Raw genomic sequence first — 13,119 nt, 5'->3', positions numbered from 1 at the left:
GGAGCTCTGTACCGTGGAGCCTAGCAACCTCCACGAGACCGTCTGTGTTGTCTGTCTGTAACCGCAACTCAATCAAGTTTTCCAGCCTACACCACTGCCATCTCGGTGTAAGTAAACAATCTTTAAAACTACCGATACGCGTTTGTGCCTAATTCCAGCTTGACGGCCTTCCCTCTCCGACCCGGCGTGCCCGGGCTGCTGGCCACAGCCCGCGTGCAGCACGGAAAAGGGCTCGGGTCGCTCCCGGCCCGCACACTGGCATCAGTTAAAGTTATTTCATTCTTGGGGCTTATTTTGAAATGTGACTCATCACTCTTAACCTGCTAAGTATTTGGAAGCTAGTCAGCATCACTATATATTACTCAATGGCTTACCTTTTCTGAATACTACATACCTGATCTCTCTTCTTAAGACATGAGACCATGTCTCATAAAATTTACAAACCTGTCAAAATTGGTATTTTAGACCCATTAAAAATATGGTGTGTATCCTATTCTAAGAGTCTGAGTATTTGGTGAAAAAATAGTTATATTTTACAGTAGCTTTTTTGTTTGTTTGTTTTTGTTGTGGTATAGTTTTTGAGACACAAGCTGCTAAGAGAAGAAAACTCACACAAAATGATTGCGGGATAACCTACTCAAAAGGGGCATTTCTTAATAATACCTCTTGCTTAATGGTTGGTTTGTGCCCTGGAGAATGAGATTTTATAACCTTACTTAAAATCAAATCCTCACCCCTTTTACACCTCACCCCTCTAATGACTGGTTATTATCATTATCTATATAATGAAACATTGCATTTTAATCCTACTAAGCTCTGGATGTGTTAAAAGCAAAAAGTCTTGTGAAATTCTGTAATTAGAGGATGTCAGTTGAGAAAGTTGGAGGAAGTGATCTGTTGTAAGGACTGTATAGTGATTAGTACTTGTGCCTTCACTTTTACCAAAGTGGATGTCTGAAGGAGTGGCAGCAGCAGTATGAATGGGTGAGGTAGAAGATGGAGAATATATCATGGGCAAAAGTAATATATGCTGGTGGGAAACTTCAGTCATAACCAGAAGGATAGTAAAACTGTGTATTCTGCTTATCTTTGCTTGGAAGAGGCCCAATTCTAAAGGAATATTGCAGGATCTGCATACTGCATTATTTTTAACATATCACTTAAGCAGTTTTATACAATACATTATAGCAGCTGGGCACATCCCTGCCATTATCATATTTACTGATCTGTATGTCTTTTAAATTATTTGCATATTTAAATTTTGATAGATTTGATTCTCCAGATGCACCTCTTCCCCTCCCCCCAAAACCAGCTCTCCAAAATTGGGGTGTATGTCTTAAGCAGAAAAGCCGATTGTTCTTCACTGGAATAGAAGCAAGCAGACAGTGTGTTTTAATGGCTGCCAAAATGGCTGCTGCTTCTCTCTGATCCAGCAAGCCAAAGGGGTGCAGTCCTATGTTAGCCTTCTCACAGCCATAGCTATTTGTTGAGAGCACTGTTATTTGTACCTGAAGGAGCAATTGAGCTGGCTCAGGGCAAGTATAACTACTGCATATATTCTGCATTGTATTATCTTAATGAGGCCTGTGGTGTGGAAACAACACTATTATTTTCAGGAACTTAAATATAAAGAACTGTTTACAGTAAAGAAATAATGGTTTTGCAACTGTCCTGGCAAGGGTTTGAGGCCTGGCCCTGTTGTGGGCTGGCCACATCAGGAAATTCCTGTTGCTTCACCCAGATTGTCTTGTGGGATGGCACACATCTTGGACATACCATGTTACACAGTTGGTCATGACTCTAAAAAAATCTTTTTTTTGTCTTCCAAAAACAAAATGAGTGTCTTATTTGGGGACATGTGGTTTGTGAGAAAATATGGTATTTACAGCCATTAAAAGCAAGTATAGAACAAGTATAAAATAATTTAATAGAATTTTGCATTCACTTTACACAGATGTAAGTGACTGAACAAGGTGTAAGACCATCCAGAACCATACCTTTTGTTCACATTTTACAGTATTTTAAACTGTAGCTTTGACTCCTACTACATTTGCTGTTTGTCAAATATCTTGGCTCTTTACTAAGTTAAGAGATTTATTATATCTGGGCAGCAGTAGTGTGAGAGGGAGCTAGCTTAGTTACATAGCTGAGTGTTCACCTGACAAGAGACTCACCGAGTAGTTATAAAATCAGGATAGCTGGTACTGTGCTTTCCTGATCCTGATATGCCTGGGCTTGTAGGCAGTTCAAGGTGGGGAAGGGCTTCTCTTCCAGAAACTGAAACAAGGTAGAAAAGCCCTGAGATTAGTTTACCATGACTTATGAACTAAACTAGCCACCTGAGACAGGTATAGACAGTACACTTTTACCAGTATAAGTGATTGGAAACCAGTCTAAATTCATAATAGAACAGAAGTTCAGCACACAGGCTGGTTTAAAAATGGCATTACTCAGTTTAAGATAGACGGCCTGCATGCCCCTCTCCCCCTGCCACCAAAGGGGGAATGTGTGTTCTGTTCACTACTGATCCAAACTACATTGCTTACAGAAAACCACTTAACTTAGATCGATTCTGCTGCAGGCTTTTTGAATGTCTGTACCTAGCCCAGATGTCACTAGGAGGAGGAATATGATTTTATGATGGTGAAATGCCATCTCCCCTACAACTCCATAAGAGGGACTGAGCATACCTCAGACAAAGTTGAGAATCAGAGAAGTAGGTCTGGAAGGGACTTCCAGAAGTCATCCAGTCCAGCCTCCTACCTGAGACCTCCCTATCCAAACCAACCTAAACAAATCCATTGTGTAACTTATTAAGAAAACTGCACAGTCAGCCCTGACACAACCACATGACATAACACCCTAACTTGCCACAGGTAAAGCAAGGGGATCACAGTGTCCAATGTCCTGCTGCTATAACATTGTTAAAACGGGCTCAAGAGATCCATGGAAGAGGATCATGCCCTCAGCTACAGAGGAAAACAAAAAACCCCACAGTCCATACCAATCTGACCATATCGTAAAATATGGGGTAAAATTTTGACCCAAAATATAATGATCCTGAAAGGAGGGGCAAGACCCTCTAGCCAGGAATCTCCAGGTTTAAGTCCCAGGAGGAGCACTGGCTGTCACAGGCCAGTTGGGCACTGCGAGTACATCAATTTTATCACAGGCCAACTGGGCTGTTTGATTCAGTTTCGGATCGAGGACACAAAGCTGGGAGTGGAATAAAGGCAAATTTATTACAGTTTACACACACAACAGTTAACAGAAAGATAAATGCGATAAGCAGATAATGCACTATAAAAGAGCTAATAGTAAATAATAACAACAGATAATAACAGATAGATAGATCAATCGGTCACAGGCCAACTGGGCACTGCGAGGGTATTAGCCACGCTGGGCTGTTCAAAACAACAAATAGACAAACATGGGTTGGCAATTTATCGATAGTCCCTCAATGCCAGGTGCACGCCAAGTGATTCCAGCTAAGTCAGGTGTCCCTGATGATCGACGCTGTCAGAGGGATTACCGGGGAAGATCCCTTGCTCAGGATCCAATCCTCACTCACACCAGGAGTCTGGGGTCAGGGCGTGGGACAGAAATGACCGTTCTGTTCCCTCCTTCCTGCTGGTTACCTGATGCATGTGTTTTTTATACCTAGTCTTATGTGTTGCCCTATAGCTGTTACCCTATGGGATTGAAAGGTGTTAAAATTATCATAAAAGGTTACTACCCAGACTCAGGTTTATCCAATAAGCAAATTATGATGCAGCACCTTTAGGTTTGAAATTGACATCGCTCCGCCTAAATCCCAACCCCTTTTAGGCTTCATTTGGATATGCTTTCTTGGGATATGCTTTCCTGGAAAGTGTTGGGTGTGCCTAGCAGTAAGATCCAGTTTTTATCGCTAAGGCTGAACCCTGAGCAAAAAACCGTTAGGCCAGCTAATCTCACAGCTACAGCTCTGCCTATGGGGCCCAGTCAGTTCCATGAACAGTTAATGTATCATTTTGGTTAAACTTATGACAGACAAGTTACATTTGCAGTTTACAAACCTACAATCTTATAATAACTAATATTACCTGTTTAGGCAAAATACCAAATACCTCCAAGAAGCACATATTATTGCTTATTAATCCCTCTGGTTCTGGCTTTCACAAGTGGCACACCCCAGTCACAATTTCCAGCCTTGGCTGCAGCAAACAACAGCTAAGGTTTCTGAGGAAGGCTTAAAAAAACTTGACATATGTAGCAACAGGAGGGGAAAAAACTTCCCTCCCAGTGGAAACCAGCAAAGCCCAGACATATGGGAAATACCCACAGCAAAGCATAGGCATAGCCACTTTTAGATCATCCCAGACCAATGCCTGTCCACCGTCTTGAACATGTGTAGTGATGGGGAATCCACAACTTTCTTAGGCAATCTGTTCCACTGCCTCACTGTTCTAACAGTAAAGACATTTTCCCTGATATTTAGTCTAAACCTGTGTTGCTGCAACTTCAAGCTTTTGGTCCTATTCTCTGCAGTAAGAGAAAAAAATTGGCCCAAGGTTTTATAATCAGTTGTTCATTTTTTGCCTTAACTCCAGTGCCTTGGATTAGAGTCGTACTCTGACAACTGCATTTAAGGAAAAAAGATTAAGCAAATGTAGCAACTAAAATTTTGGATTGTTACATTGTGGAATTCAAATAGAAATGTTTCAACCTTAAGTTTGTGTATTAGTTACCCTCTCCCTTCAAACTAAAACTGTTCAGACTTGTCTGTTGGTTCTCTTTCTAGTTAAATCCTAGTTGTGCTATTTTTGTTTTATAAACTACTGCAAACTGTTTTTTTCTGGGGTTATTTAACAAAACACATTCGAGTGTTTTATGACTTTCATTTACATCTCATATAGTTGTTAGGTGACTCCTTCTTTTCCATGTTGAAATCACTACTATTCAATAATTTACTACAATGACAGACTTTCAATTCCAGATAATATATTGACTGGAGCACGCAATCATCTTCTGCGTATTTCAACTTAAACTATGACTGTCACCTGATATATGCCCATTTTTAAATAAAAGTTTTTCATCCACTGCATTCGTAATAATCTGATTTCTCTTTCTTTTACAAGAATGAATTCTAAAGTACAAAACTGAGCTGAAGTACACAGACCTTCTTTGTATAGTTCACATTACTTGTGCTTAAGTTTAATATATTATGCAAAATGTTTCTATAAACAATACTCCTGACTGTCTCTCACTAGCTGCATGACTCCTGGGCAAGTCACAATGTGTCTCCTGATCTATCATTTGAAGGCAGTTCAGAGGCAGATATGCAGAAGTACTGTTAAAGATTTGTCACCATTCATATGTAAAATAAAAGAAATACAATTTTCTGTGTTATAACCCCAAATAATACATTCAATGTTTTAGGGGTTCTAAAGCTGCTTCTTTTTTTTAAAGGAGAGCTCAGCAAGGGTAGGACAACAAATTTCTGTCCTTCCATCCCAGTTCACTTAACCCTGCCTAGTGTGAGAGTGTCTTTTGCTTTCTGCCCATTTTCTTTTCTATCTGGTCTTTGCCCTTTCTTTGGCTTGTTCCCCCCACCTCCCCCCTTTTATTCTCACATTTTCCTTCCTTTTCCCAGGCTATAGCTCTCTCTCTGCTTCTTGTTCTTCTTGTTCAGCAGAAGGTTTTGAACTCCTTGGAGTAGGGGATCTGTTAATTGAAGCCAGACTTGGCTAAGATGGAAGCCTAAAGAGAAGAGAAACTTGAGCTAATAGGTTACTGTGCGTCTAAAGTCATGTAACTGCAAATTGTTCACATGTCTAGCACTTAAGAGACATTACTAGAGCAAGGAACCCAGGTGACTTTCAAACTGTTACCTGCTTTTGTAAACACAGATATAGTGTATCTGAAGTGAGGAGCAGGGTGGGCCTGGATTCATGCCAGCTCTAATCCAAGTCCTTTTCCCAACTGGTCTAAATACTAAGCTTTATAATAATTGTAGTGTTTTATAATGAACTTAAAAAATCCTGATAAATCTGAGCTCCCTATCAGAACATTAATAAAGGAATATCCAGGAGCCTTTTTGTACCCCTTTAAGACTTTTTGCTAAAGCCTGGGTTATTGTTTTCTGAAAAATCCAAGAGTTTTGTTTCCATTAAAATGAATGCAATACCAAAACTAATTTGTTTTCTATCCAAGTTGTCATGACCCAAAGGCATGATTTTGTGTGTGCTTTGGCACCAGAATTATCCCCGACAAGTTGCAGCTTCATTGCACGGGAGAGTTTCCTGTTGCAGAGGAAAACCGCGGTGCAGGGACGAGTTTCCTGCCTTTCTGCAGCTTCTTTTGCAGAGTGCATTGCTCAAGTTACAAGAGGAATGCACGGTGCAAAAGAGTTCCCGCCACCGGTATGCAAATTCGTTCCCCGCTATTGGCTAGTTTTAAATTATTCCCATGTGCCGGCTAATGATTGGCCTGTTAGCCGTATAAGAGGCTTGAGCAGTTTCCGCCCAAGCCAAAGAGGACTCCACATCCATCTCGTGGGGACTCTGGATACACGGCAGGGTAATAGAGACCCTGTGTGAGATTCAGAGGAGCTTGGCAACCTGATCCATCGCCCACCTCTTCCCGTCTTCGATCACAAATTTTATAAGACGTATCTCCAATTTCGATTTTGGTGGCGCGTTCACCCAAAGCATCCGGAGCTCTGTTCCGTGGAGCCTAGCAAACTCCACGCGACCGTCCGTGTTGTCTGTGTCTTTGACCGCAACTCAAGCAAGTTCTCCAGCCTACACCACTGCCATTTCAGTGTAAGTAAACAATCTTTAAAACTACCGCTAAGCGTTTGTGCCTAATTCCAGCTCGTTGCCCTCCCTCTCCGATCCAGCGTGCCTGGGCTGCTGGCCACAGCCCACGTGCAGCACGGAAAAGGGCTTGGGTTGCTCCTGGCCCGCACACAAGTAATGCTCAGATTTGTGAGGAAAGTACTGAATTTTGCTTTTTTTAAAAAAAAACTCTACAATTTTAGAAGGGTCAAATGGGCCAGGCTGCACTGGAGCTAGTACAAGCACAGTTGCACAGGCTCATTGTATTTAACTGCTTCAGTGCTCTGTGTAAAGCCTTGTCTCTGCTGGAAAAGAACTGGTGTTGCTAGAACTGATTTTACAGATGGAGGAAAGATGGTTTTGGGTCTGAAGCACAAGACTAGGAATGAATAAGTCTGATTTCAAAATGGCAAAGTTGTATTTGCAAAAGTGACAGTACTGCTTTTTCTGCTGCCCAAGAAAGCAGCATCTTATTTCAGGGCCTTAACCCAGATAGCTATGACTGCTTGCAGTGGTGCTAATTATGCAAAAAAACTTTTGGACTTCACTTGTAGTTATGTATAGGTACTAGCCCTGAACATTAGACTTTGCATTGCTAAAACTGGACATTCAACATGTGAGGCTACATGTGAGAACATGGCCTCGCCTCTCATTCATTTTAACCTTCTAAAAAGAGAATAATACTATATACACTTCTCTTACAAACATAAGTAAAAATTAAATGTAAATGTTTTAAATGTATTTAATATTTTAATGTTTATAAATGTATTCATGTTTATAAACTCCTTTGAAGCACCCTACTGAAAAATGCAATAGAGTTACAAGGCCTGTCTTATTAATAGTATAAAATAGATAATAGTAATGACATTAACAGATTATGTTCCAATCCTATATTTGTAGATGATCATTTAGCTTGCTAGCACTACACATTCATTATTACCACTTCAATTACAAAGTTAAAGCAATCAGATTCAGTTTATAACACTGTTTTTTACTGCCTACGTGTACCAGGTTATGGCTGTGCCCAGCCAACTGCTTGTTAATGAATCCTGGTAAGAAGCTCTGGCCCCACCTCCAGATTCACCCACCAGAACTTGATGTTAAATAGTAGAATTCTTTCACTGGGCCCCCTCTGCTCTCCTGGGGGGTGGGGAGAGGAGTGCCAGCCAACCTGGTCCTCTTTAACACATATAGCCACCACTGCTGTACAGGCACGATGTCGCAGTCCTCACAACAACCAGCTTGACCTGGATGTATCCTCTCCCCTTGGGTGTGATAGCCTTCAGGGAACAGCCCACTCTTCTCTACCACTGGGTGCTGTCCTGATTGAGGACCACAGGGTCTACTGGGAGCTTCTCCACCAACCTCTGAGTCTTTAGGTCAGTCCTTGGGCCCTGGGTCAGGCTGGGAGCACTTCAAACTGCACTTGATCTCCGGGCTGGAGTCAGAATGCTTTCTTATGCAATCAATGCTGGTCTTCCCATCTGGAATGCCTAAAAGCCTGTTTGGAATAAATAAACAAAAATGTGGATAGATTTGCTGCCCCTCGCCAGTCCTCAGTGCTTACTCTTTGTGGTGCTCCAGCTGAATCAGGCCTGGGTACTTCCAGTGTGGTCATTTTCCTGGCCCCTGCAGGTGAAAGGGAACATGCTAGCTGGGGAAAGCCTGAGTAGAACCAGAACTCCTGGGTTTCCCTCGTGTCCCACTGTGCTGTCACTGAGGCTCCTCCCCCACTCTCCAGTGAGACCTGTTACAGAGGCAGACCAGTCTGCCCTTTGTCCCGGCAGGAGACAACCTCCACTCTGGGTGGGCTCGGGCTGTGGTCCAGCAGGGCTGTCTTCAGCCCCTGCCTCCAGTTGCAGAGGGGGAAAGGACCTGCTTCTTGTTGGCTCAAGTGGCGAGCCCATACCATCGGCAGGTTTCAGTGTTAGCTCCGGTAAGGGGGAGGATGCATGCACGCTTGTTCCCTTCCCTTTTTCCCTTATCCTGTCACATTACCACTAATATTCTTTGGCTTTTCCTTCCTTATTTGAAACCTTACCTAACTTTAAGAGAATTCAAGGTATGAAAGGCCTAACTTTCAAAGGTGCTGAGCACCTGCTACACTTAGATGGATGCAGAGTACTTAGGACAATCATGTCTTCAAACAATTCCTGATCTTTAACTTAGATGCCTTTCTTTGTTGTTGAAGCAGCATGAAAATTGTGGGACTACTGCACAGTAAATGGCAGGCACATTTATTTCAGAAGACTGAGTAGCACCCTAATGTCCGATCAAGAAATAGAGACCATAATTTGGGTACCTCTGTTCTACTAACTGGGTGTGTCTGCACATGCACTGTACTGCACAGTAGACTAATTTACTGCAGAGTAAAGTGTCACTATTTACACATACATGGCAATTGGGCCAGTACTAATTTAATGTGCCATCAAATAGTCCCGTCAGACACAAGTACTGTTGATGGCATAGTAAATTACTGCGCTTAAATGCACATTAAATGATAACATCTGAATTAGTATACTCACGCTCACATTGCACTGGAGTTTATTCACTTGCATTAATTGCACTTGTAGATGCACCCACTAATTTTCTAAAGAATCAGGAACAATAAATCCCTGGAGACTTGAAGGGTGTGAATATTTTCTTTGGAGCAGAATATAACAAATAAGATCTGATATACAGCTAAGCCAGCTGTATTTTTGCTACCATGATGGAAGAATATTTGCATACCTTTTCGAACACCATTTACTGTGTGTACATGTGAATGAGAGTGAGGCTGGAATTATTCAAAGAAGAAATGTCAGTTTTCCATTTTAATTCTTCACATTTTTCTGAGTTCTCTTCAAAAGCCTGCAGTTCATCCAAGTGACCAAATTGATGTCTGGAGTAACCCTGAAGTGCCCAGTTGGGGAACTCAAGTTTCTACAGTTTGGCACCTAAGGAAAGTAATCCTTAGAAATCAGCTGACCTAAGCAGAAGCAAAGTGTAGCGGTAAAGAGCAGTGCTTAGTTAGATAGAGCAGAATTAAAAACACTGTTGCAGTGTTGCGATTTGCTGTGCCTGCTCCAAGCAGGTTCTCGTCAACCAGGATAAGTAAGGAATTTTGAAGATCCCAGTTCTATAGCATTGACTTGAGTTAGGACTCCAACTCAGGTACTATGGGGGGATCTGGACTTAAGTAGCTCTGTGTAGGTAAACCTGCAAAGAAGTGTAGGTGCCTGTAGGATTAGGCAACAGTTGCAAAGTGGTTTTGAGGCTGCCAGTAGTGTCTGAAGTAGCAAAAACTTACCTAAATCTCTTGGGCTTAGTTACTGGCACAAATCCCATATAGTTCAAACTGCAAATCCAAATAGAAGAGGATAAAATTATTTTAGCTTTCCTGACCTGTTGAAGCTCTGTACTGTATTAGAAAGCAGTGTTGGTTGTAAATATGGACAGGCTGTTTGCTTAACAGTTTTGTGTCCTAGTTTATATTGGTTGCAAAACAAGCATAGTAACAAAGCCCTTGACTTGACTTTCTAACAAAAATTGAGCAATTTCAGGGAAAATTCTCCCCAAGCAAGATTTCAATGTTATCAGTTAAGAACAACAACAACAAGCAAGAACACACAAATCCACTTCAGCAATTTAAGGCTGTAAAATGGGAATAATGTAAAGAAATAGCAGTATATGCATTTCAATTTTGGATTTCAATAAAGAAAACATTTATTGATTTTACTAAAGATTAGATCATGTATTTTATGAATCCTGTATAGTTATTGATTCTACTAAAAGCAGGAGCAGAATTATGTACTCATGGACTTGTCAGAGGGATAAGAAAAAAAGAGTTATATTGCACAAAGCTCTGCTTGAAAGAGCACACTCTCAAAGTCTGCTTCAGCCCTAGCTATACTTGTATTCTTTTGTCACTTTTACAATAAGCATCCTCCTTTGTAGAAACACTATCTTCTTTTCATGTCACTTTTTTCATAGTTAACTAAATTATAATAGTGATGTTCCCATTAGGTCACAAGCATCTTCTTTTGTGTTACTTAGTTTATAACTCTCTGGGCCAGAGATTGCTTCTTACTATATGTTTGTAAAATGGTAACCAAAAAAGTTAACCCACTAATACTATAGTATATCTACATAGCATTCGTGGTATATCCTGGAAGGGGTGCTCCACCACATGCCCAACCATCAGCGCAGGGCATCACCTCCACATCAAGGCTCAAGGTACTATAGATAGGGACCTACTTAATCTGTAGCATACTATAGATAGGGACCTACTTAAATTCAGTGAGACAAAGGTTTTTCATGGCCCATGTACAGTGTGGAGAGCTGATTTCATGGGCATTTCATGGCAGCCTCACCCCTTGGTGCTGTCTGGCAGAAAGGCCCAGGGGGAAGAGGGATGAATCACCTTGATTGCTGGCTGCCCTCTGTGCTGCCCCCACTCCTTGGTCCTGATTGGTGCAGAGGCCCTGGCAGGGGAAGGAGGGTCGAGGTGGCAGCCATCATCTTATCTACTGTCCTTTATGCTTTCCTGCCACCCAGTGCCTGCCCCTACTGGGGAGCCAGCATTTTATTTTTATTACGGTTTTTTGTTGTTGATTTTGTGGAAAATCCTGGATTTTGTGGTTTCCTTGAAACCATGAATTAAATAGGTCCCTAACTATGGAGCAGCCATAGAGGCCTCTCAAGCAGCTTTGCTGCTGCATTTCCATGCTTGGCACATGGAAGCAGGAGCAAGGTGTGCCTGCAAACATGTACTCCAGTGGGGGTGTCTCATAGACATACCCTTTGTACTGCTGGAATGCAGATGTAGAGCCTCATTTATTTGTAGGTCCCTTTAGGTTTGGTGGGTACATAGAAAGAACAAAGTTGTACCTCTGTTATTTGTATTTTTGTCCTTCCTAAATGAAAGTTAATTAGGCTTGGAATGGGGATGAAGGAAAGAGAAAAAACAACAAAACTGTAGAATACTTCATTGTTACCTAGATTCTTAGTTGTTCAGATATTTTATATTCTCTCAGGGCTCTAGTACCACAAATAGCACAGGTAGCCTGTATGGTACACAGCAGATCAGGGAGGGGACAGGCAGAATGGCAGGGCTAAGTACAGACATTTGGGGGCATTAGGGGGAGGTTAAACCAATTCAAAATGGCTGCCTGATATCAGGTAATTCAGGATGGGGGGGGGGGGTAGGCAGGGGGGTTGGGGGTCCAGCAAGCTGGAGGGGATCGAGGTTCTGCTGGGGGATGGGGGAACAGGCACAACCCACAGGTGGGGTAGGAGGGAGCAGGTATGACCGACAAGGGTGGGGGGGAGGCATGACTTGCAGGTGGGGTGGGGTTCCCCCCCAGTGAACCTCCACCTCTATCCAGGTTTATCTTAAACTGGGTTCTGTGATTTTTAGACCTGTTCATATGCATGGAACTTCTGTACAGTCATGGGTTTAGACTGACTGCCGCTCACTGAAATTAGATGTGTAAATGTAAGGTTGGCACCGGAACTAGCTAAGTTTAAATCAGGCAGCCATTTTGAATCCAACGTAACCTCGTGAATGTCTGTACTTAGCCCAGGAGATATGGCAGGAGACAGAAAGCAGGGGAACAGACTGGGGATTGGGGAGATCACAGCAGAGAGGGGGATCACAGTAGCATACAGGGAGGGTATGAGGCTAATTTGTGACATGCCTGCTAAAAAGGTTGGCCCCTATTGCCTTATCATAACTTTATCACGTGCCAAGATTCTTGCAGTGAAATTACCTTGCAACAATTAGAATAGCGGAACTATGATCACTTTGATACAAGAGCTGCAATAAGACTAGTTTCTAACATGTAAAGGAAAATAGTGTTCTAGTTATCATTCAGGTGAGCTAGATAGTCTACGTTCTAGCAGTATGTACAGAAAACACCCATTTCAGAGGATGCAATTGAAGACAATTTAACCAGAGAGAGATACAATACAGTATTTAAAAGGATATCATAGAAAATATACAAAGAATTGACAGAATCATAGAAAGTTAGGGATGGAAGGGACCTCAGGGATTCATCTAGTCCAACCCCTTGCTCAAAGCAGGACCATCCCCAGCTATATCATCTCAGCCAAGGCACTGTCTATCTGTATCTTAAAAAACTCCAAAGATGGAGAGTCCATAACCTCTCTGGGTAACCAGTTCCAGTGCTTTACTACCCTTCTCATGAGAAAGTTTTTCCTAATATCTAACCTGAGTTTCCCTTGCTGCAACTTGAGACCATTGCTCCTTGTTCTGTCATTTGCCAACACTGAGAACAGTGATTATTCCATGCATAAT

The 13,119-nt window shown here is 42.0% G+C and overlaps 1 protein-coding gene across 1 annotated transcript in view; it reads left to right on the top strand.

Annotated features, from left to right (window-relative positions):
* LOC102387428 (ethanolaminephosphotransferase 1-like) overlaps positions 1–13,119 on the top strand; it is a 90,998-nt gene that overhangs the window by 20,374 nt on the left and 57,505 nt on the right. The gene's annotated exons all lie outside the window — the stretch shown is intronic.

The sequence above is a fragment of the Alligator sinensis genome, unplaced genomic scaffold (genome assembly GCF_000455745.1).
Source record: "Alligator sinensis unplaced genomic scaffold, ASM45574v1 scaffold615_1, whole genome shotgun sequence".
Classification (NCBI taxonomy): domain Eukaryota; kingdom Metazoa; phylum Chordata; order Crocodylia; family Alligatoridae; genus Alligator; species Alligator sinensis.
The sequence above is the reverse complement of the archived record's forward strand: the minus strand, read 5'-3'. Positions and strand labels throughout refer to the sequence as shown.